Here is a 26532-nt window from a genome sequence, read left to right as displayed (position 1 = left end):
ATCATCCTAAAAGGGAGAGTTGCCTGGAGACAGCCCCCAGGAATGATGAGAAGGGATGAAACCCACCCCCTGCTACTCTCCAGAGTCCTGAAGATTCTCCGTTCTCTGGAACCAGAGATGTGAAACTGGAATTCTCAGGTGCTTGAGGAGCTCCCAGTCTCAAAGGACTCTGGTGTTTTGCCCGCCCGCTGAGGCGGACCTTGCAGAGGTTGTCAGGGGTGGCAGTCTTGGAAGTGTCCAAGACTGGGATGGTGAGAGGCCTTTGGAAACAGAAATGATTTCTATTTCTGTAAACAGCAATGTTTACTAATTTATTTTTAGTATATTTTAAACAGGGAAAAATGCACAGGGATCCCAGGTTGATTGGAGGTTGAGGTCCTCCACTCCCCAGTTGCCCCAGCTACCTCTGCTAGGAAAGACCATGTAAGAATCCATGTAGCTGTCTGGCTGGGAGGTGCTTCTTGGTGGCTGGGAGTGATGTGAGTCTGTTTGAGGTCCTGTTGCATGGTTTGGTACCCTGCACTGACTTGGTGGCCTTTTTTCCCATTTGGACTCCTACTTAGGGACAGTAACTTACTGGCTTACTCTGACTATGAGATTAGTTAAGAATAAATGGAAAGAACCATAAATGCGCCAGAAGTAAAAGGGTGGTCTAGGCTAGTTCCCCCTTCACCTGGTAGGTAAACTCAAGTGACTTTGGGTGATATTGGTCCAAAACAAAACTTTTCAGAAACATTCAGGGAAATAGAGGCATATGGTCCCAGCTGCCCCATCCAAGTAATCTCAGGTGTGGTAGTTTCTGTCTGTTTCTTAATGGCTAATTAGAGGGTTATTTCTCTTTGGGGGGGGGGGAAATCTGTGCATTTTTGTTTCTGCAACAGATGAGTCAGTGGGGCGGGGAGGGGAGGGTGAGTGTGGCTTCTTCCAAGGAGCTGGCTGGATTTGGGAAAGAGACTGCAAGGTGAAAGTTACTATCAGTTAGGATGACTCTTCTCCCCTCACCTTGGAGTCCCTTCAGCTTATTCCCCTCTCTGCCCCTCTCCCATGCAGGAACCAAGTATCAATAATATTTATTTTGTTCTATCCTATCTCTGCTGCTATGGATGAAATCATCAGCCACTTTGCTTACGTTTGTGTGAATGTGTATATATGTAACCCACTAGAGATGGGGCTAAAATGTATTTTCTGCTCTGGTGAGGTCCCCTTTGGTCCCCTCCTGAGTATCTTATAATCATCAGTCATACTTGTGGAGGCTATATCTCTCAAAGGACCACACCAGGCATCCAGTTAAACAAAATGCTTTTCCCTATTTTGCAGATCAAGACACTGAAACTAGATAAGCTTAAAATCACATGCTGAACTGCTGGGAAGAACTATGATTAGAATTTGTGTACCTTGCCTTCTAAGCAGCCCTTTCCCTCATACTTGGTTACCCCACCTCCTCTCTCTGGGCCTTATTAGGCTAGTTCCCCCTTCACTCTCCCTTCCTGTAACTGGGCCCCTGTCCCCTATTCCTATCACTTTTGTGTTCTTAAAATGTGTAGTCCCTTGTGAGTCCTTTGCTTGCTGTGTTTGACCCAAAAAGCCCTTTTCTTAGAAGGTTGAGTCTATTCTCTCCTTCAACACCCTGAGGACTTAAAGTGGGAATGACTCTTTGGCATCTTCAGGAGAGACTTTATCTTGTAACATGGTAGATTAATTTTCAATGCCAATTCTATTTTTTTCTGGCCCTGGGAATTTCAGCTTCCTTGAGAGAGTAAGTGATGTGAACCTGGCATTAGTCTCTGCCGAGTGTTTATAACTGAGGGAAAGGTCTTTAGGAAGGACCCAAATGGTGTGGCCTGTGACTCTGAAGAGGTTCAGTGTTTCCTGGTGTGAACTAATTAAAGCAAGGGAACTCTCCTTGAATTACATATGGGAAGAAGCAGCCCCCAATTGTGGAGCTGGGTTTTGGTCATGGGAAGAGTTTCTCTTTTGTTCCTTTTGTCTCCTCAGCTGGGACTGGATAGGAAGGGCACTGCGGGCACCACTGAGGACTATGAGTTCCCTTTGTTCACTTCAGTAGAAGATCTGGCATTTGCTAGGTTGGACCAACGAAGCTAACAGGAGAGAGACTTCCACTGACCATTCTGGAATTGGGCTCAACAAAGCTTGGCTTATCCACCCTTTGATAAATATCTTTTGATTCTCAAACTCCCAAGTAGTGTCCTTATTTGGGTTCTTCTACTTTGGGTACTTTCGTCTGGGAATGACCTCTGACAATCTAAATGTGGTGTGTCTGTCAATAACTCCTCCTAGATCTCTGGGTGGTGGGGAAGGATACACTCAGAACACCAGATTAGGCAGTTTATGGATGCAAGATTTCTAGGCTAGTCTTTCTTACTCTAGTGTTGTTACCTCTTTCACTCCAGTAGCTAGGCCACTCTGGAGGAGCAGTTATTAATGAAATACTTTGGAAGAGGCTTCCTACCTTTATTGGTATTCTTTGTCTTGTTTTATTTATTAGGTAGAACTCAGAAATGAATGTGTCTGGGAATTGGCGGGGTCAGCTTGAGACTCTGGTTCCTGGCACCACACCTGCCATCCTGAGTTCTGATGTAAAAATGACGTAGTAACCAACTCTATTAATAGATCTCTTCCTGAAATCTGGTTTGGAAGCTGAGAATGTGTTCTAGATCAGACCTTGGGAGTGAGAGAATAGGATCCCTTATCTCCTTGGGAGGGGGTAAAGAGTACAGGCTCTGCCCCCATCATTGGGGGACAAGAATCTGTCATTTGTCCCTTTTTCCCTGTTCTTCTCCAAGTTAGGAATCATATTAGAATGTCATTTTTGGTCTTGTACCTCTTCACCCCAAAAGAAAATTGTGTTCACTGATGGATACATAAGGAAGAAGGTCATTGTGTACACATACTCTCTCTCTTTTCTCTCTCTCTCTCTCTCTCTCTCTCTCTCTCAGCTCTCTTCTCTCTTTTGTACCTCTTTGCCTGTCACGTGTATGCACTCCATTCAGATCCTGCTTTCATATGGTAAGCACATCTGCTGACGCCCAGCCTGCCTTCCACAGGAGGGTCTGAAGAGCACCTCTTTCTGTCTCTACATTTGGGGTAGCCATGCCCCTGGCCACTCTCCAGGTAAGTGTTTTCTTTTTGTATTGTTCTTTTGGGAGGATCACTCCAAGACCAGGAATTAGGAGGGTAAGAGGAACAGTGGAAGGATGGTATTTGAAAACTTAATTTTGGCCAGAGATAGCTTTATCAACAAAATATTTATATTTGGGTTCTCATTAGCCTAGTTCCTTTATCATTATTCGGTTGCTTGAGGGGAAGCATATAACTAATTTTCTCTCTTAAGATTCAACCCATGAAAATACATGTTAGCTTTAAATCTTGAGAAATAATAGGTACTCTGACAGGTATTAAGAGACAAAAACAAGATGTGTGGAGATGGGGCATCTGGGGAACCAGGACATATATCTTTAGTGTTTTAGTAATCTTGGGTCTTTCAGTTCTTTGACCTTTTTTATGTGCTAGCAGCTTATGGTGTCCACAGAAAGTCACTGTTGTTTTAGAAGTGCTGAACATGGGGATTTACAGAAGTCAGTTGCAAAACCATTGTGACTGATTTTGGTTCACACAGAAAAAGTTGAGTCAGGTTTGCTATAGAAGAGAAGGAAGAGTAGAAAAGACTATGCTGTCTTTATCCTCAGCCAGAATGGCAGACGTGATGCAAAGGTGTAAGTTCCATACATCCTTAAAAACCAGTTTGGAAGATCCTAGCCCTTAAATTGTCCTGGAGATTAGCAAGAGAGTAGATCACTTTCACCCAGTTTGGTCCCCTTTATGTTGATTTGAATTGCATTTTTTTATAGGGCCAAGGAAAGACCTATAGGAGATGTCAAGTTCTTTAATTCACATGGGGTTTACAGAGTTCTTTGTATTTCTATTCCAAGATGGTGCCAGATCTACTGACTACCTTGACAGGGACTCAAGTTAAGTGTTTCATCATGGAGGAATGGAGGATTTTAATCATAAATACAAAAAGAAGAATACAAATGTTTGTTGTATAGGGGTTTGAGATAGAAAGAAAGAATGCCATCATATCCCAGAGAGTAGCAAGAGTATTGAAATGGGCTGTGCCCATTTCATATTATATTAGTTTCATATATATTGACTATCTATTAATATGTATCTATATATTAAAGTAAAATGGAAGTAGAGGTTGAAGAATGAATAAAGGAAGACAGGTTGAGTTGGAAGAAGAAAAGGATTTCTTCAGAAGAATGTTTGTGTTCTTAAAGGACAGTACAACTGGGAAAATAAGACTAGGAATCAAGCGATCTTGAAGATGCAATCATAAAAGAGGGTGGTGGTTTAGTCATTATTAAGTTAGAGGAAGTGATTGGAACCTGAGCAGATATAAGAATGGAAGCAAACTCTCAAAGAAAACAGAAAGGTCCACCTCCACCAGGAATCTCAGATCCATGGGAATATTGACAGCTACCTGCCTGAATCCGCATAGAAAGTGATGAGAAATCGCTTCTTCAGTGCTGATGGTTACAGGAAATGTAGATAGTATTTCCAACTTTTTTAGCTTCATCTCAGTGATAACATTGTAAATAGGAATCCAAATATGGTTTGGAGAATGTAGAGTTAGGTTTCTAAGAGAAAATGTAAGGTAGATGAGCTATAAAAGAAATCAAAGTAAACAATAGATATTAGGAAGGGAAAAGCATATTTCAGTGGCCTTCAAAATAAGTGTTTATTAAAGCTCAACACTTATTTGTGATTTAATTTAAAAACGCCTTTGCAAACTAGTAAGATAATTACTTAAATGAGTGAAAAAAAATATCCACCAAAGCTTACGGTAAACATCAAGCTTAATGTTGGAAGATTACAGGCAATCCTGTTGATCATCTGGTAAAAGTAGAAAGTGAGTCTTAACAATATCCAGGTAGGTAATAACATAAAAATGCAACAAAAATATAACTAAAACCCATGCATTGGGAAATGGAAAAGCAAACCTCTACATAACACCAATAAGAGAGGCAATTATGATACTTTAGAACTGATTGAAAACCAAAAGCACTACATAGCAAAACTTCTTTGATATAGGCAGACAGCACTGGGAGAGGAAGTATAGTTTATGTTCTTAAATTTGTGTTTAAAAAACAAAAAACTGAAAGGGTATGAAGTAAGTTTTCAGCTTCAAAAGAAATGGAAAACAAAACCTGAAGAAACAAAGAGAAATTATTATGGACCATGCATTTTCAGTACTATCTCTACTAGGAACAGAAACTGGTATTTTTGCTATTATGATATTATGATGGTTTTGACCTTTCAAAAAGCTAGTATGTATGCCAAATGGGTGGTTTAAGTTGTTTGTGTAGGTGTGGGGGAGTGATTAGGCCAAAAAAAAATTGCCTGTAAGTCTCTTAGAGGAATGGTAATGAAAATGGTTGAAAAACTCTGCTACAGATAAAAACAGAAATTAATTAAATGGGGAAAAAATGAATAGAGTTGAATAAAACTCTTCTTAAAGGCCTAATGAAGATAGATTTCTTTGGAAAGTATGATTAAGAAAAAAGAAGGCACAAAAAATTATCAAAAATAAAAAAGGACACAAAACCTTAATAATACCTTAATAAATTATAAGAGAATAACAAACAACTTACTGCAATAGAGTTGGAAAATATATGGATAATCTTACAGGAAAATATAAAATTTCACTATGACCTAAGAAGATGTAGATAATCTGAAATAGAAATGGTTGTCAAAAAGCACTAGGTCTTGGTGGTTGTACAGGAAATTCTCTAAATTCAAGAAATAGGTAACTTCCATCTTTTATAAATTGTTCCAAATCATAGAAAATTCTTCAATTTATATAGCTAAAGCAGCCCTCCTACCAAAACATGGTAAAAAAAAAATTGCCACTTTACCTATAAATATAGGTGCACAAGCCATGAGTAAAATATTAGAAATTCTAATTCAGCAGTGAATGATGGGAATAATGCACCATGATAGGAAGTTTATCTCAGAATGCAAGATTAATTCAATAGTAGAGATGTGTCAGTGTAATTCAATGCATCAATTGAAGGAGGAAAATCAATGACTTTCTTATATGCCAGCAATTACTAATTAGAAAATGGAATAGACTAGGTGATTTCATATACACCAGCAGAGAAGTATATAAAGAACCTATAGACAAGACTATAAAACGTCTACTAAATGATATCAAAGAAAATATGACTAAGTAGAGACACAGTGGTTAGTAAAACTCAATACTGTAAAAATGCCAGTCCTTTTCTCAAATTTATATATTTAATGTCATTCCCCAATCAAAACCCCAAAAATATTTTTCATGAAACTTTTTCAAGGAAATATTACAGAAGAGCATAGGGGAAGGCAGGAGGAGGAGGGAGAATTGCTTTACCAAATACTAAAATATTACAAAGCTATGGCCATTAAAACAGTGTGGCATAGTACAGGAATAGATGAATAGAAAAATGGGATTGAATAAGGAACTCAAAATAGATCTGTGACTAAGGAAGAATTTGGCATTTAAGGGAGATGGCACTTCAGATCAGTGGGGAAAGACAGGCTGAGCAGTGAATGCTGAGACAATTAGCTCTTCATGAAGAAAAGCAAAACATTACAGTGTAAAATACAACATTACTTTCTCTCTCAAAGCTTTCGGAAAAATAAATTCCAGATGGTAAAGACATAAACATAGTTAAGCTGTAGAAAGTCAAAAAGACTAGAGATCTGTCATCTTTGGATAAAGAAGACATTGTTTAGAACACATAATTTTTTAAAATAAAAATTTAAAGGGAAAAGATATGAATGCATCCAAATTCTAAAATGTTTTGCAGCTGAAAACCTAAACAAAATGCAATACAAAGAAACACTCATTTAACAGGTATAAGATCAATATCCAACATAAGAACCAAAAATTTGAGTGAGGGAGGCCCCCTAAAGTGGTGAATAGATAGTAACAGGCAATTTAAAGAAAAGATCAGGATTGAGAATGTCAGTGGGTCGTTAGCCCCATATATAATGCTCTTACTCTTTTAAAAGGAAACTATGCTTGTGTAAGTTTTTAAAAACCTAAAAATTAATTAAAAGCAGGCAAAGAACAAAAGTAGATGGTAGAAAATGATAGACCAGGTAAATAAAGCAAGCAGGTATGATGAACTTTCTTTCAGAATCAAAATAAAAATGAAAGATTGAAACACTGATGAGACAAAGGTAGATTTTTTTTTTTATATGGAGAAAAAAGATACTACACATCTAAAATAATTAAGGACCTTTTTGTCCGTATGACCAAAGGTCCTTAATTATTAGGGGTGTCAGTTTAGGAATTCTAGTATCTATTCTGGGACTAAGACAAGAGTTTCTTCTCCCACTCCCCACTGGGAATGTAGAGACCCACACTCATTTCTAAGCCTTACCTCCCTCATACCAGTTTTCAATCTGACTGAAGATTTGTTCTGAAGGTGGAACTAAGAGCAGGGTCCCCCTCTTCCCTGCCTCTTATCCCTCCCACCCAAGCTCATTGTAGGGGTGGGGAGGGAGGGAGTACCAGCAACAGTTAAGTCACATAGGGACTGAGCTCATTCTAAATTCTCCCAGGAAAATAATTCCCCCCTTTTGCAGCACTTCCTTTCTCATCTCTTCCTTTCTCCTCTCCTTGTCCTCATTTTTCAGAATAGGTGATCCAGAGCTTGACCAGAGGGTTTATTCCCCTTTCAAAATGTTCTAGTTTAGTAATGGGGAAGGAAAGACAACAGTCAAGAGCATATAAACATTTATGGGATGGTAGTCTCCAGTATTATTGATTATTGGTAGCTAATTGCAGCTTTCCAACAAGCTCCCACTCCTGTTCATGACAGGAAAATCTTTAACTTGTCAAACTCTCTTCAGGGCTGCCTCCTCGCATGGTCTCCCCTTCCTTCCCACTTTGGATTTTGAATGCCCGGAGCTTATAGATCCTCACGATGGCAGAAAGGGAAGCGATTTTGGGGCTGTGTGCTGTACTGTTCTGTGGGCCCTCACTCCCTTTCCATGCTGTGTGGCCTTTCTGGGCGTTACAGTACGTCCCATCTGCTGCTTTTGGGGTTCTGCTCTTTCCATCACTGCTGGAGTCTGCTGTCGCCTCTGCTGTGACAACTCTGTTGGATGCGACTTTCTTCTTCCAAATGCAGACCTTTTCCGGACCCTACGTTCTCTTAGCATTCCTACAGCCCTCACCATGGCATGAAACACATTCTGGTTCCCCTCTACACCACATCAAAGTCACAGGGCACTGGGGTGCGGACATAGGTCCATTTGGGTAGACATCTCTCAGCCATTTCATGACAACTCTTGATGGCACCTCGTTGACCTAGCGCCACATTCAACCTGGTGTGGGAGGGAATCAGCCCAGAAGTTCTGATGTTTTGCAACTTCTCTGCCTTCTTGATGTTGGGTCTGACTTCTCTATTCTGGGCCAAGGCCCAAGGAATGAGGGACCGATGGTTCCTTCTCAAGGATCTAAGCTCCAGGTAAGTCTAGTTTCAATTCCTCTGACCTGTCCCCACTCTTTGGTTCTTCCAACTGGAAAATCACTTCACTTCCTCTCTCTGTAGAAGGCAACTTCCACCTTCATGCTCCATATTTGCTTTGCCTATTGATTTTAGAAAATGTGTTTGTGTAGGCTGCATGCTTTGTTCTTCATACTTAAGAGCAGTTGGGATTTGGAGCTTCCCTTTCTTTCCCAACAAAGCTTTCAAAACTGCTGTCATTTCTGGGCTCCAAAAGCTGAACTCAGTTCATTATTTACCTTTGCTTGTCTGCTTTCATGATCATAATGTTCTCTGAGGCAGGTAGGGTCCTCTGGTTTGAAAGGGTGTGGTCACACTGGAGAAAAGAAAAAAAATCACATTAATATTTTCTAAACCTTACCTCCCTCATATCAGTTTTCAATCTGACTAAAGATTTGTTCTGAAGGTGGAACTAAGAGCAGGGTCCCCCTCCTCCCTGCATCTTATTCCCCCACCCCTAAGTCATTGGGTCCTTACAAGAAAACACACTTAGCAAATATAAATAAAACAAAAGGAAGTTAGCCTGTCTTCTGCAGACCCCTAGAATCAGGAAAAGCCTAAGGGACAGGGAGGATTGTAGTTATTATTGCTTTAAGCAGGGTGTGTATGGCACACACAGATGACAAAGGTCAGCTGCATCCTCTCACCCTACTAGTCCACACATCCTGTCGGGAGAAGGACAGCAAATTGGTCAGTGGGTTCCAGCAGGGGTCAGCAATGGATTGGACTGGAGACCATCCAGCAGCACGGAGGCGATGCTGAAGACTGTCCTCTGGGTTGTGTAGGCGTGGCTTCTACCTCATAGCCCCAGGGCCAAGACTTACATTTCAACAAATATTTATTGAGCACTTACAATATGTCAGGCACTGGTAAATGGCACTTGAGATATCTTAGTGAATAAAATAAAGACCATGTTCTATTTCGGCAGGAGGGATATAAAAAATAAGTAAATTATAGAGTTTGTTAGATAATAAAAGATAGGGACTGAATAAAAAGTAGCCTCTGGCTGAGTGGGATCAGAGGGGTTAGGTTGAGGTAATAAATCGGGTTATATGGGTAGGCTTCCTGGAGCATTGTGCTGCGTCCTCAAAATAGAGTAAGGACTTGAAGGAGGTGTGGGAATGAGCTTGGAGTTATCTGGGTTTACAAGTGTACAGGCAGAAACAACCTGAGGAGTTGAGATCAAGAAACACAACAGAGACAGCATTGCTGGAGCAGATTTACTGTTAGAAGAAAGGGGAGGAGCCAGACCTTGTGGCCCTTACAGGCCACTGTCATGACTAACTTTTTTTTTAAGATTTATTTATTTATTTATTTATTTATTTATTTATTTATACAAGCACTGGGTACAGTCATAAGCTCGGGAGGGTGAGAGAATTCACCAGAGCCAGAGCGGGGAGCAGAACAAGCAGACTGACGAAGTACACTGCTGAGGGGAGCAGCGGGCACAGCAGGAGAGGTCTGCGTGCCATGTGGGACCCTCGCCTGGCTGCCGGGGATCGAACCGGTGCTGCAGAGGCTGCGGGCAGCTTCACAGCCCAGTGCTCAACCGCTGCGGCACCAGAGGAGGCCCCATGACTAACTTCTTGATGTGAAACAGAGGATTGCTGAGGATTTTGAGCTGAAGTGTGATATGCTCTGCCTTATGTTTAAAGGGATTATTTAACTGTTGTGTTTGAGAGGCTTAAACAAAGACAGAGACAATTTCACTAATCTAGATAAGTGATTATGGTGTTTGGACCAGACCGATGATACAGGACTTGGAGAGAAGTGATCAGACTGATATATTTTGAAGGAAAAGCCAGTGGATTCTCCTTAACAATTGACTATGGCAAGTGAGAGAGGCGGAAGAGTCAAAGTTCTTTGGCCTGAGCAGCTGGGAGGATGGAGTTGCCATCAGCAGAGTTAAGGGAGGCTAGAAGCGGGGGCAGGACTGGGGTAGGTTTTAGGGGAACAACAAGTGTTTTGTCTGGGACAGGTTGAGTTTAAGATATAGATCAGGTGTCCCAGTAGAACATTTGAATAGGCAGTGAAGTAAGTCTGGAGTTTGGGAGCGAGGTCTGGACTAGGGATAAAGATTGAAAGTTGACATATTTAAAGCATTTAGTCTGAATCAGGTCAATGACAGAGTAAACAGAGAGAATGATGAAGTCTGAGCTCTGGGGTTCTCCACCATGAACCAAGGGAGGTGAGGAGGACCAGCAGATGAGACTGAAGAGGTGTGAGCAGTGAGACAGGAAGACAAAAGCATGATGTCCCAGGAGTCAGGCTAGTAATGAAAGTATATCCCAAAAGGAGGTGCTTCCTGGGTCAGATGTCCATGCCAGTCAAGTGGCATGAAGGCTGGGAGCTGCCATTGACTCCAGCCTCCTTGGAGGCCATGGATGACTTTGCTGAGAGCTGCTGTGGCTGAGTGGCAGGAGTAAACACTAGGTGGCAGAGGATTTGGGAAAGAATAGAAAAGAAGGGCCTCCCCGGTGGCACAGCGGTTGAGCGCTGGGTTGCAAAGCTGCCTGAAGCCTCTGCAGCCCAGTTCGATCCCCGGCTGCTCCCCAGCCACCAGAGGAGGGTCCCACGTGGCAGCGCAGACCTCTCCTGCCGCCCGCTGCTCCCCTCAGCAGTGTACTTCGGTCCTTCTGCCTGCTCTGCTCCCCGCTCTGGCTCTGGTGAATTCTCTCACCCTCCCGCGTTTCTGACTATACCCAGTGCATGTACAAACAAACAAATAAATAAATCTTTAAAAAAAAAAAAAAAAGAATAGAAAAGAAACTGGAGACTATGAATATAGAGCATTATTTTGAGTCATTTTTCTGCAAAGGGGAGGAAAAACATGGAGTGGAAAGCGGTTTTTAAAAAACAGGGTCAAGAAAAGTGATGTTTTTTTTTTTTTCTTTAATGGAAGAAAGCACCCAGCCTGTTTATATGCTAATGAAAATAATCCAAGAGGGAATAAATGTTGTTAATGCAAGACAGAGGGAGGGAGAATTTCAAGAGAGAGATCCTTGAGGAGGCCAGGGCACTGAGACCCGGAGCCTGCGTGGAGGGGTTGATGTTGTCTAGGAGCATGGACATGTCATCTTAGAAGCAGGTGGACATTCAGAATTATTCCTACTGTAAGGCCTACTCCATGTTACAGTAACCCCTCAACTACGGGTATAAAATCTCTGCTGGGTCATTTAACTTCCCTGATAAATTTCCAGTTTGGATGGCAAGAGGAAAACATCCACCAAAAGTTTTGAGGTGTTAAGTTCTGAATTTAAATCATATCTGCCCTTTTCCCTGGATTGCCAATATCTCTTGGTTTCTCTGTACTATTTTTCAGGCTGAATGGGTGCTTTTTTTGTCACCTTTAAAGCTGGGATAACTGAAACAGATGCCTTCTTCTAGTCCGTTTTGGTGACATGCTGGCCATTAGCTCATGGGACTGTCCTAACAGCAGGCAATCTTGCCTTATTGCCCAGGAGACCAAACATGTGCTCAACCCCACTCAGGGGTACTGTGATTGTATTCAGAGCCTGGCCCGTCCTCATGTAGTTCCTATGACAGAGGTGGCTTTTATTCTGGAGTCCTAGAAATTGCATCTTCCTCCTCATCTTCCCAAGTATTTGTGTAGCTAACACAAACAGGGTTGGGTCATAGACAATAACAGTGGGTCATAACAATAGGTTTGGGATGATAGTGTCACAGTGATGGTCCCCTGGGGTCCTTATCAGACTCCTTAGCTCCTCATAGTAGTGGCACAGGTCTAGGGCAAAAGGGTCTCAGCATCTTCTGTGTTTTCTGTGGCAGAGACACAGGAACTTCCTTGCTAGGGAGTGGTAGGTTGGCACATGATATTACCCAGAACACCAAATTCACAGCCCTTGTGCTTTAAGCCTTCCACCCCACAACCCAATTTCATGTAGGCCCCTTTAATCCTGAGGGTACACTTAGGAGAGTATTCCCTATGAGGGTCAAGGAAAATCATGTGTTAGTTCCTTTTCATATTATTGGTTGAGCAGGAAAGTCAAGTCTGATTTTTATTGTATGCCAGTTTATTTTTTTAAGATCTATTTTTACTTATTTATGCATACAAGAACTGGGGTGTAAGCCAGAGGTGCAGGGAGTGAGAGGGTTCACCAGAGACAGAGTGGGGAGCAGAACAGGCAGACTGACTGAAACACACTGCTGAGGGAAGCAGCGGGCGAGACAGGAGAGCTCTGCTTCGCCATGTGGGTCAGCTCCCTGGCCGGGGATCAAACTCGTGCTGTAGTGACTGGGGTTAGCTTGACAGCGCTGAGACCAGGGAGGCCTGTATGCCAGTATTTTATATTTCCAACTCTACCTCATGAAAGAAGGGATGACAGTCTCCCACCCAGTTCCCATGAGTACTTAGTCCTATTGATTGTCTTAGGGAGCCAACTTAGAATTTAGACCCTTGAAAGAGGAGATAATAGAAGCTTCTATCTCCCTGGTGTAGAAGATACATATGTTAAAAATTTTTATTTTCCTAAAGCACCTATTAGGTCAGCACCTGTATTAGATATAAATGCTTTGAACTGCAAGTAACATGAATAGTGACTTACTATAACTTAACCAAATGAGGGCTTTCCCCCCTTATAAAACAGATCGGAGCACAGCACCTGCTGATAGGTGTTTGGTGCCTCTGTGCTGGGAGGGTCAGTATTTCTTGCCATGCCACCTCATGAACACAAAACAATCAGGTCAGGTTCAGGCATCTGGCTCATGTTCCTGCAGAACGGGAGATGGACACAAGTGACTTCTCTCCCTTTTACCAGAAATGCAGGACTTTCCTGAATTGTTCTGACCCACCCAAAGAGATGGGTGACACTCTCTTCCGCCCCTTATGGACTAGAACTGGGCCACATAACCAACCCTAGCTGCAAGGAAGCCTGGAAATGGAGGAATGAGCAGTTAGAATGATCAGGACAGAACCTGTCAAACTATCCTGTTGACCTCATGATGACCACCTATGAGCAGGCCGAAGTAATTCTTTTATCTTCATATTGGCCGGTGTCCACCGCCCAAGCTTTAGTCTCCCACAAACCATGGTCAACTACTGCCCCATGTGAAAAACATGGGTATGTTACAAGTACATGGGGGCAGACATTCAATTCTTTGATTCTCTCAAATGTTTGATAATGCTATAGTGAGTGTCTTACATATTTATAATCGCTCAAATTACCTTTACAATTTGAAGTACTGCATTTGGCAAGACTGGCAAGCCAGCCGGTGACTTGCATGCTATTTGTTTTTCACAGACAGTAGCATCCAGGTCCTCTTGGAAACTGCATCCACGAATCACTGCTGTGAAGGTCAAACCCCACCATCTTCCCCCGCCCCCCACTCTCTCCTAAACAAATAACAAGCAGGGGGAGAGGAAGGAGGAAAGAGGGAATTTCTCTTATTTTTCAGGTTTTCTCTAAGTTGTATGTTATGAGTAGCCGATCTTCCTCTGAGTCCCAGTCAGTGCTGCCTGTGCCTTTAACTGTGACCTTTATTTATTTATTTTTCCTGTGGAGGAAGGTGGGAGGCTTTCAGGAACCCAAACCCAGACTCTGAGCTGGGATTTAGGACTTTTCAATGGGTGGTTTACACAGGTGTCTTCAGGAAGAGGGAGATCACATTTCTTTAAGTAACTTTTTCTTAAAGGTACTTGGCCTTTAGAGCTCAAGAAAAAAGCACAACTGTCTTTAGACCAGTGAAAACATAAAGACAGGAGGATGGAGATGGCGTTTCTGACAGGTAAGGGGCTGGGGGCTCCTGCCTGCAAGGCTTGGAGGTTACTTAGCTACACAATCTGAGGGGCAAGAGTCACAAACACATAAAGCACCCCTTGTTTCCCCTTTGAACTGGACTGACATACAGAGGGGAAACAGTAGGGGAGCAGTAGGGGAAACTGAGGGGAACAATAGGGGAAACTGAGCCAAGAGCAGGTGATCACATGGGTGTTTTCCATGTGGGCAAGAGGCAGCACCCCCTGGGCCCGAGAGCTGGTGGTGACAGAACTCACTCTTTCACCATGGGATAGTCTGGGTGCTGGAATAGTCTGAGAGGAAGTTCAGTAGATGCCCTTGTCTCATACCCATGGCTGAAAAGAGGCAGCAGGGAAAAGAGACCCTGATTACCAAAGATGGGGGCACAGACATCACGGCGTGCAATGAAGTAGGATTTCGCAGTACCGTGAGTGGGAGGGTAATAGCTATCTTACATATATTTGTATATAAAAAGAAACCTCATATAAGGAATTGGTTCATGCAATTATAAAGGCTGACAAGCCCCAAGACTGTAGTTGAAGACTAAGAAATAGCTGGTGTTTTCAGTTCAAGTCTAAAGGCAGGAGGAAGAAATGATGTCCCAGGTGGAAGGCTGTCAGGCAGAAGGAGTTCCCTTTAAATCAGGGAGGAGTCGGGGTCGGGGTGGTGGGGGGGGGGTGAAACGACTGGGCACCTCATGACACAGTTAAGTTGATACATTAAACCAATGATCACAGAAAGTGTTTCACCCAGTGAGGGTGTCCAAGTGCCTGGGGAGTTCTGTGTAGTGCATCTGTCTGTGGGACACTCAGCAAGTATCTCAGGGGCTCAGTTCCATTGTGTGGGCTTGTGAAAGGGCCACCTCCCTGAACCTTTCTTGAGATAAAGGGGATGAAGCCTACCAGGAAGGAATGCAAGAAAAAAATCACCTCGATCTCACTCTCCCCCTCTAATGGATCTTCTCGTACTGCCCACCATTGGCCAAACCTAATTGGAAGTCAGAGAATAAGAGACTATTTTAACTGGGTGACGTTTCTGAGGATGAAGAACAGGGAACGGTGGGGAGTAGATTTGGAAGGGTGTCAGAAAAGCTATCTGGAAAAATATCAGTAACTTTGGAGGACCAGAGGAATGCCTTTAAAAAAATATTTAGACCACACAACAAAATATCTTTTATTCACTCAAAATTGGAGATCTAAACCACACATTATAGAATTCTGTGTGTAACTTGCACTTCCTAGGATGAGCAGCGCGAGCATGTGGTTAACATGGTCAATTAGATCAACTTTGAAAAATTTATCTTTTACTAATTTATCATTTTAACACTGTTTTATCCTTACTTCATACCAAGAACAACACATCTCCATTGTAGAACATTAAGAAACATGGACCAAAAGGAGAGAGAAAGACTGTCTTGTAATCCCACATTCTGGTGATAAATGGTACTAATATTGTGGGATGTAATTTTTAAATTTCTTAATCACACCATATCTGTGTATTTATATATTTCTTAACTTTTAGAAATAATTTTAGAAGCTGAAATAATAGTACACAAAATAGCCATATACACTTAGCAGTGATCCTACAAATGTGAACATTTCTCAAATCACAAAAAAACGAATTCATCACATTTGCATTATTCACCTCTCACTATGTGTGCACCTGAGTCTACATACAGGTGTGCATAGCACAGACACAAATATAATTTATACAAACATGCCTCTTTTTTCCTGAATCGTTTGCTAGCTCACCACTTTAGTGGAGACAAATTTTGACAATAACTTCAAAACCATCACTATCAGCAATTGCAATGTGAAATCCTCAAAATCAAGAATAAAGAAGTAACAATGACATAGTCCTTATCAGGAATGTCCATCAAATCAGAAGAAATGAGTCTAGAATTGAACATCCTCAGGTCTTTGTAAATGCTCTGGGGTCTCATTACAATCCTGAGGCTGACTGTGAAGATTCCTGGGTGACAAACGTCACCCTCACCCTCATGCTCTTCTGTGTGGGGATAAGATTAGCCTGAGAAAGACCTCAGGTGACTCTCAGGGGACACAGAGGAGGACCTCCAAAAGTCACCTATGAGGGTATGCCTGGAGGCCTAGAATCAGCTCATGAGCCACTAGGCAAGTAACACTCCATTCAAAGGTGTTGTTCTCTGACATATCATCTGATGAGAATGTAGTGTATCATTTTAAAGAAATCGATTTGTGTATCTGCTTGGAAGTGCTTAGTATAGAAGATAGAGAAATTAGTCATTCCCAGGGCATAAACAACCTCCCCCACAGTGAAATCATTAGGGAAAGAAGAGAAATTAAGGCCTTCTGTCACCTGTCAGGTACTGATTTAAGCAGAATAATGTGTAGGGAGTGGGTTAAATAATTTTTCTTGGCATAGCACATCACCTTGAGAATTGGCATAAAATAGAACCAGATGCTGACATGCCTTCCTGGATCGCTTTCCAGGGCTGGGCTTGTTCCCCTGAGGTACACAGTTGAGGATATCAGATTGTCCATGTTTCTGAAAACCAAGCAGCAAGAGGCTTCATGACAGTGTCAGCACGTCTCAGAGGTGCACTGACTGGACATCAGGAGACAGGCGCCAAGAGAGCCCATCTAGAGCTTGTCAAGGGGCAGCCCATGCCGATCTGACCCTAGAACTGGACTTGCTTTGAGAAAAATTGCATTTTTTTTAATAAATGAAGACTTATAGTTTCAATTAACTTTGGAAGTGGGCTTTTGGTCAAAAAGAGAAAGACCCATTTTAACATAGTAATTCCTCACAAATAATTTTCCTGAGGCTGCCTAGCAGTGTCCTGCATGGGCCTCTGGCTGCTGGTACTCCAGCCTCAGACAGAGGACCCCCAAGGAGCTGGTCCTGTGCTTTGAGATCAGGAGGAAAACATGGAGGTGTGATGGTAGGGGAGGGCTAATAAGGAAGAGAGGAAGCCAGGATTACTTCTCACCAAGTTCCTGGTGCCTGGGAGGAACTGATGTGGATACCCCCAAATTCCTATGGGCCTGAGAGTTTGATGAGACCACCACTGCAGCGGTGGGGTGACTCAAGAGCAGGAATGTGTCGTGAGGACCCTTGTTTAGAGGGTACCCCAAAGGAAAGCTTAACAGTAAATTTGCTCTCAGTGGAGCTTCTAGAAACTACCACTTTGTCCACATCACTGCCATATACAATGAGCCAGAGATGTAGGAAGACAATTTCCAACTCTGCTGTTCCTGTTCTCCACTCCATCATCAGAGGGGCAAGTGCCAGGGAGGGAAGGATGAGAGCCAGAATCCAAGCCCTGCAGAAATAATTAGACTCTGTGAGAAATAGACCGGTGACCAGAGGGTTTGAGGAGCGGGAGAAGGAAGGTGATAGGGCATTGGCCCCAGAGCTTTGGTGGAGGATGCACATATGGAGGTGTGAAGTCATACCCCCCCCCAAACTATATAGTTATGTGGACAACTGAGACGTCAATAAAATTTGAGAGAAAAAAGAAAGTAATGAAATTATGGGAGCAGTTGTTAGGGAGCAGGGAGAGTGGGGGGGGGCAAACAATCTTTTATACAAGTATTATCTTCGAATTATAGTAACCAAGAATAAATCACAACTAACTATAGGTATGAAATATCAAATGACTGAAAAGAAGAACTTCGTGGACCACGAGAGGCTGTCCGGGGGCTGATGTGGACAGGAGCTAGGGAAAGAAGGGAAGTTGGGCATCATACAGGTAAATGCAGTGTCACGTTGTCCGGAGTTTTCTTTTCAGCTCTGATGAGGAACATTTTGTTATTTTTACACTACTGTTAACCCACAGGATAAAGGCTTGTTTTTCACATACCTACGAAAAGAATAGGAGGCAGGCTGCCTCCTGCCACTATAAGCCACTCGAAACTAGGGTGACTAAGGGGCTTGGGTGGTGATTTAAAATCCTATATAAGATTTAAGTTCTGGAATAAATGACAAGGGGCTGTAAGAGCTGAGAATGACTTTTAATAAATGAAAGTTACTGAAAAAACTACAGAATTGACAGGAAGGAAATTTTCAAATGGCTTTTCAAAAGGTAATAGCAGTCACTAGGGGAAAATCTTCATTTTATGCAATCAATAGTTGAGCTTCTTCTCTAAGACATTACACATCTAGCCATTTGTCTCCTCCCCCTCCCAAAACCCCTGGATTCCATTTATACTGCTCCTTCTATATTTACCATCCTTGTAAAGCAGCAGTCTTATCAGGAATCAAATGCACACCAGCCAACATCATAACCTCATTTTACTCTTTTTTCAGAGTGGTAGGAGCCCAAAATGGCCAGGTAGTTGCCTGAGCTTGTCATGCAATGGGACCATTGTGGATCTGTGGTAGATGTGTTCCTTCCTTAGGTATTAAGAGCTTTAGGCAAGCAAAGCCCAAGTAGTGGAGAGGGGAATAAAAACCCTGTGTGATATAAGAATTCTACTCCAATATATCTCCTGGCCCCTGTATTCTGGGAAAAACAGCCCTCTCTGTTGGCCACATGCCACATCCAGCATCCTGATCTTTCAAGTGTTGTCTCCCAGTTGACCCCCAGACTGAGCCTTCAGACACCTTCTGCTCACTGGCTTCCGGTTGATGCAGTACCTGGTGAAACCAGCAGATCCCAGAGCTCAATCACCTTTTCTTCCATTTCCCTTATGATAAATTTCTTAGTGCAAAACAAATTATATCACAAATGGTGTTAATGAATCAACAATAAGTCCAAATCTGTGCTAATGGCAAAGGAAGGATAGGCAAGGAAAACAAATTCCTATCCAGAGTAGTGTTTATCACAACGTGGGAAAAAAAGCAGTGCTATCCATGGTAAAGGGCCTTAGTGTTATCATTCACTGTGAGGGCTCAGGGGTCATTGCTGCTCACAGGTAGATGATGGAGAAGGAAAAATGTTCATTAACTCCAAATCTGCCATTATTTTATCTTGTGAGTCCATGAAACAAACTCTAGTGTCGGGAAAGAGACCAACTGACATCTACAGGGCAGGTTCTTCTGCCTGGTAGCTCAGCCTTCTCTGTAAAGGAGTCTTTTGGCAACAGTCACCTGGGACAAGATATTCTTATACCCTGGGTTCATTCTGAGACATGCATTCCATTCATTCATTCAGTCATTCAGTATCATTCTGGTCCCAGCAGAAACAATGGGTACACACAAATTATTTCAAAGAGGTAACGAGGGTTATTTACTAAGGTCTAGTAAGCATAGTACTCCAGTGCTATTTCCACACCTAGACCAGCAGATCCCATCTCAGAGAGAAAGGAGAAATTTCTGAGACCCATGGGGTGAAGTCATGTGAAGAGGGCCACCAAGAGGAGTGCTGTGCCATCCACTTAACATAACCCAACAGGGAGAGAGTCAGGGGAATAAATAGTTGGATTTCAGTCTCCTTCCTTGTTATCTTCCTCTGAGGTTCCTACTTACCAAACCTAACCTGAAATCAGAGGGCAAAACATGCAAAGCAAATAGGCCAGTCTTCTAGGGCAGAGCGGAAACAATTAAAGAGTGGATCTGGAGAGGGATGCAGCAGATGTCCAGCACACATTTCTCCTAATATTGTTTGTCAGATGCACCTACTATACACCAAACCCTCTTCTGGATGTTGGGGAGAGAGCAGTCAAAAAATGGACAAAAGTTGAATGTCATGGAGCTCAAAAAATACATAAAGTATATAGCCTGTTAGATGCTCACAAATAATAATGAAGACATTAAGCAGGGAGGAATCTAGAAATAAGATGTTAAAAAGGGCTTCAGGGAAGACCTAAAAGAGATCAGCAAGTGAGCCTGTCAATATCCAGGAAAAGCAAGCCATGCATAAGGAATAGCATATGAGAAGGCTCTGAGATGTATGTTCAGGGACATACAGGCTAGTGGGTAAAGTGGACAGAGCAAGAGGAACAGTATGAAGAGATAACATTAAAAAATACTATCAGAGAGGGGATGGGCTGGGGGAAGTAGGTAAAGGCCATTACATCTAAGACTTTGTAGAACGTAGCCTGAAATTTGGCTTTTACTCTGAGTGAGATGGGAAATGATTAGAGGGTCTTCAGCAGAGGAGCAGCATAATCTGACATGTGCTTAGCTCATTGTTCAGGTTGCTGTGTTGAGCTAGGCTGACATGAGAATAAGAAGCAAGGTGAAGAGGAGACTGGGTAGGAGGATATTGTTATAATCCAGTTAAGGGACAATGATGGCTTAGAGCACAGTGGTAGCAGGAGTAGTGGATGGTAAAGGGAACAGGATTTGCTGAAGGACTGGATGTGGATATAAGAGAAAGGGAGAGGGACCTCCCTGGTGGCACAAAGGGTTAAGTCTCAGCAGTATCACTGCTAGGGCCTGAGTTCCATCCCTGGCCAGGATGGAACAGCACATGGCACAGCAGACCTCTCCTGTTTCACTCCTCTCAACAGTATATTTCGGAAGATCTGCCTCTTCTGCTCCCCACTCTGTCTCTGGTGAATCCTCTCACCCCCCACACCCCTCGCCTACACCCCAGTTCTTCTATGCATAAATAAATAAATGTTTAAAAAAAGAGAAAGGGAGAAAGCTAAGGATTTTTGACTACTTGAAAAAAAAAAAGTAATTGCTATTAATTGAGATAGGAGGGATTTCAAGAAGTAAGAGTTGTGTGTATATTACATTGCATGGTTATAAGGAGTTCAGTTTTGGACATGTTTGACAACCAAGTAAAGATGTGAAAATGATAGGTGGGTATATTAGTCTGGGTCGTAACAGAGAGGAGGAAGATTTAAATATACATTTGACATTAAATTAAGTTGCCCTGGAAACCAAGGAGAGGGTATCAACTCTGAGTAAGTGCTACTGATCAGTTGATTAGATTTAGACATAAATACCATTGGAAGAAGTAATGCAGATAATATTTGTAAGAGCAGTTTTACTAAAATGTTGAGAATGTAAGCCAAGTTGACAGGGAATCAAGAAAAATGGGGAGAGAAATATTGGAGATACTAAGTATAAGCAAAACTTTCAAAGAATTTTCTATAAAGGAAAGGAGAGAAAGGAGACTTTAGCTGGAGGATGAAGTGGGACCGAGATAAGGTTTCTTAAGACAGAAGAAATTGAAAACCTATTTCCAAAATCTCATTGTTATCAATCCTCCAATCTTGATCAATTAAAATTTATCTCATAGATTGAGGTCTGTGTAAGAAAGAAGTATACATAAGAAATCTACCAACAAAATCCCAAATATCAATAAACTAAAGGAAAAAGTATAGAAAAAAATTATATTACTAGACAGCAAAACATTTGATTTTTTATAAATTTATGGTAGAATATAAAAACATTTCATGAAGATAGGAATAGAAGGTGAATTCTCACTTGAGAGTTTATATGTCAAAAATAGAAATCATAATGTAGAAACTTGACATGAGAAGCAAGATATAAGGTGGTCCCATCTCTGTTATTATTTACATTCTAGGTCCTGATCAACTTTAAAAAGAAAGAAAAGCTTTAAGTGACTGAAAGAATTGGGAGGGTGGTGATAAAACTGCTCTTATCTGCAGATGATATCATTGTTGATCTGGAATCAACAAACCATTACAACTAATTTCTCTAAACCAGTAATAACCAGCTAGAAAATGTGATAAGAATAAAACACTATTCAGATAGCAACAAGGACTCTTAAGTAGCTAGGAATAAATTGAATTCAATATAAAACCTCTAGATGAAAACTTTAAAAATTTAATAAAGGATATAAAGAACATCTAAATAAATAGGATTTTACCCTCTTAAATAATAAAATTTAAGAATATAACTTATTTTTAAAAGGAAAAAGTTCATAAAGGATATAAAGATTATTATATAAAATTTTATGCTTTTATATAGTATAAATTTATATTATAATCTTGCCCTAAATTGATCTATAATTTTAAGTAATCCCACTCAAAGTTCTAATTGTACATTTTGAGGAAGATGATAACCTGACTCTTAAATATGAGTAAAAGTAAATTTTTAAAACACCAAGCTTTAAAAAAAGAAGAGTATAGACATACAATTTGCCTGACATTATATTAACAAAATGTGTCTCTTAATGCCTGATATTAACAAATTTTGCCTACAGAACAAATAGACCAATGCAGTAGAGAATTTAGAGACAACCATTTAGGTATAAGAATTTAGTGTATACTAAAGAAATCACCAAAATTCCATTGAGAAACAAAGACTGGTTTTTGTTTGTTTATTTTTAATAGATGATAGTGAGGAAACTAGTTAACTATGTGGAACAATATAAACCAGACTACTACCTAGCATCATCACTAGGCTGAGAAATAAAAACTGGATCCTACTAACATCAAATACTAAGGGGGAGTCCTGATGGGTGAAAGATTTAAATGTGGGGGAGAAAAGTCACAGAAGAAAAATTCAGAGAATATCTGTGTCCTCGGAGCAGGGACGGGCTTTTAAACAAAACTGAGAAAACACAAACCACAATGCAAAATGATGAATTTGATGACATCAAATGAAAGCTTTCCCAAACCACAGTGAGATACCACTTCATACCCACTAGAATGACCACAAACTTTTAAAATGGAAAATAACAAATACTGGCATATATGTGAAGAAAGTAGAACCTTCACACATTGCTGGTGGGAATGTAAAATGATTTAGCCACTGTGGAAAATAGTTTGTGGTTCTTTGAAAAGTTAAACATAGAATTACCACTTGACCCACAATTCCACTCCGAGGTATATACCCCCCCCCTCCCAATTAAAACCAGGTGTTCCAACAAGTGCATGCACATGTATGTTCATAGGAGTACTGTTCATAATGGCTAAAAGATGGAAACAGCTCCACTGTCCATCAGTGAAAGAAATGGTAGTATACCCACACAGTGGAATAGTCAGCCATTTTAAAAATGAAGTAGTGACACATAGTATAACATGGTTGAAGCTTCAAAACATTATGCTAAGTGAAAGAAGTTTGGCACAAAAGATTACATTTGGTGTGATGCTATTTTTATGAAATATCCAGAAGTGGAAAGTTCACAGAGAAAGAGCAGACTTGGTGGATGCCAAGGCTCGAGGATTAGAAGGATGGAGAGTAGTGAACTCCTTAATGCATAAGTGGTTTGACTCTGGCATGATGGAAATGTTTTGGCACTAAATTGAGATGGTGGTTGTACAACATTATGAATGAATTACATGTCACTGAATTGTTCAATTTAAAATGGTCAATAAAAAAATTGTTCATGGAGGCACTAAAAAAATGGCTATATATCCAGGAAAAAACATTAACACTACCTCACACCATACACAAAAATCAACTCAAAATGGATTAAAGAACTAGACATAAGACCTGAAACCATAAAATACATAGAAGGAAATATAGGCGAAACACTACGGGATTTGCACATTAAAGACATCTTTACAGACACATCACCCAAAGCAGTGATAGTGAAGGCAAAGATAAACAGCTGGGACTACATCAAATTAAAGAGCTTCTGCACAGCAAAAGAGACAATAACAAAAACAAAGAGAAACCCCACCAACTGGGAGAACATTTTTGCACCCAACACTAATGATAAAGGACTGATCACAAAAATCTGCAAAGAGCTGATGAGACTCAGCAACAACAAAGAAAATAATCCAGTCAAAAAATGGGCAGAAGAGCTAAAAAGAAACTTCTCTGAAGAGGAAATGCAAATGGCCAACAGACATATGAAAAAATGTTCAACATCACTTGTAATCAGGGAAATGCAAATCAAAACTACCATGAGATACCATCTCACACCAGTGAGAATGGCACATATTAAAAAAACTAGCAACAACAAATGTTGGCGAGGGTGTGGAGAAAAAGGAACTCTTGTGCACTGTTGGTGGGAGTGCAAACTGGTCCAACCACTGTGGAGAGCTGTGTGGAGATTTCTGGACCTACTAAACATAGAGCTTCCATATGATCCAGCAATTCCACTCCTAGGAATTTACCCAAAGGACACAGCAACATCAATTCCAAAGAGCACCTGCACCCCTATGTTTATAGCAGCACTGTTTACAATAGCTAAGCTTTGGAAATAACCCAAATGCCCAAAAATAGATGACTGGATCAAGAAGATGTGGTACATATATACCATGGAATATTACTCAGCATTCAAAAAAGATAAACACATGCAATTTGCAGCAACATGGATGGAGCTGGAAGGGATCATGCTCAGCGAAATAAGCCAAAAAGAAAAAGAAAAATACCGGATGGTCTCACTCATAGCAGGAATCTAGAAAACTTAAATAAGGGACCAGGAAAATGAATATAAGAAAGTGAAAATCAAAATCAACAAAAAACTATGAACCAGAGACACTTTTTGGGGGGTGGGGGGCGGGAGGGGAAGGATTGGGGTCAGAATGGGGCGTTTGCAATTGTATGGGGGAATATAAAAATAAAATTTATTATTAAAAAAAAAAAAAACATTAACAGATAATAGAATTAAAGATGAGCCCTTGTGGGCCTCCCCCGGTGGCACAGCAGTTGAGCGCTGGGCTGCGAAGCTGCCCGCAGCCTCTGCAACGCCAGTTCGATCCCCGGCCACGGGCAAGGGTCCTACATGGCGCGCAGACCTCTCCTGCCGCCCGCTGCTCCTCTCAGCAGTGTATTTCGTCAGTCTGCCTGTTCTGTTCCCATTCTGGCTCTGGTGAATTCTCTCACTCTCCCATGCTTCTGACTGTACCTGGTGCTTGAATAAATAAATAAATTAAAAAAAAAAATAGATGAGCCGTTGTATTCGTTAAAACCAACAATGCACTGATACTAGCATATGCCAAAAAAAAAAAAAATCTTGCAAATGAATGAGGAAAAAAATAGCAACCTTAATAAAACAGTGGGTAAAAGGTATAAACCAACATTTGTAGAAGAAACTCAAAATGGATACAGCTATGAAGAAGTGCTCATACATTAATAATCAGAGAAATGCAAATTTAAACAACAGTGAGATATTCACATTTACTAAGTAGGAAAAAATTAGAAAATTGAATCATACATGTCTGAGAGTGGGGTATGTTTTAGATCATATTCCCCAGAAGCTGACCTTGAAATGTGGATTCATTTGCAAGTGATTTATTAAGGAAATCATTCCAGGATAAACTGGTAAGGGAGTATGGGACAAAGGACAGAAAAACAGAAGAAATCAATCAAGTCTTTATTTCAGACAGAGTCCTAGCCTCAACCTGATCCTGTGGGGGAGTTCTGGAGAGGAAATTACACCTCAGTCTGAACCATTTAAAGGGGTAAGGACTGCACTTTCATATTTCTACTGCAATCAGGCACTTCCTAATCTCTGGACTCAGTGACTCCAAAAACTCAAGGGCAATTCTCTAAAAAAGATCTTAGGATCAACCAGAAGCAGATCACACAGAAACTGGGACATGGACCCACAGAGGCAGAAAAAGGGGTCTGTGAGTTTCAGGCAAAATAGCGTCTGCAGCAAGATGTGAGTATACAGGAACCCCATGGACGACTGTAGGAAAATAAACTGAGGAATTCATTTGGAGAGCATTTCTAGCGTTCTTGGACAAATTAAAGTAGAAGGATATGTGCATATCTTACGATGCAGCATTTTTGGTTTTGGATATATACCCCAAAGAAATTATAACATGAGCCCATAAGGTGGGTATTTGCTCACAAAGACCTGGATTTTTCTCTCCCTACCCCCCAACTCCTAGGATCCTAATGTGTTCCTGTTACCAAGGCTTCATACGGGCGCTTTTCATCATCCTGACCTTATAGCATCATTGGCTTTACTGAATTTTTAGAGCCAAGTGACAACTGCTTGTTGGCAGCCTGAAAATTTTCTTGCTTGGCTTCATTCAAATTTGGGGGTTTTCCAAGAGTCACCTGTTGAACTTCTCAGTGCAATGTAGTTAAATGTGTTGTTTGTTGCCTCCACGTATTTTGTCTTATTTTAGTTTAAGGCAGTCCAGTCCTATACTTGGGAGAGTTCTTCCAAACAGACTCCTTAGAAGATACATTGATGTAAAAGCCTTCGTATCTCCCACTTCTTAACCTGCAAGTGTTTGGCCTTTTAGGGCACTTCCTGGGCAAGCATAATTTTCTTTGGGATGTTGAGAGGATCAAGGTCTTTGTATCAATCAAAGTCTAATTGGAAAAGTGGAAACCATACCCAATTTTTTAAATGAAAATTATTTAATAATAAAGGAATTGGT

The 26532-nt window shown here is 41.2% G+C and overlaps 1 long non-coding RNA gene across 1 annotated transcript in view; it reads right to left on the bottom strand.

Annotated features, from left to right (window-relative positions):
- Positions 1-8518: 8518 nt before the first annotated feature.
- The window catches only part of LOC129145353 (uncharacterized), a 27869-nt gene continuing 9855 nt past the window's right edge, over positions 8519-26532 (bottom strand). Inside the window, exon 4 of the long non-coding RNA XR_008550856.1 lies at positions 8519-8895. This is a non-coding gene — a long non-coding RNA (uncharacterized LOC129145353). The remainder of the gene's footprint in view (positions 8896-26532) is intronic.

This window comes from Talpa occidentalis, unplaced genomic scaffold (assembly GCF_014898055.3).
Source record: "Talpa occidentalis isolate TD23 unplaced genomic scaffold, MPIMG_talOcc4v2.1, whole genome shotgun sequence".
NCBI lineage: Eukaryota > Metazoa > Chordata > Mammalia > Eulipotyphla > Talpidae > Talpa > Talpa occidentalis.
Note: the sequence above shows the minus strand (reverse complement) of the source record. Positions and strands in the feature narration are given on the sequence as shown.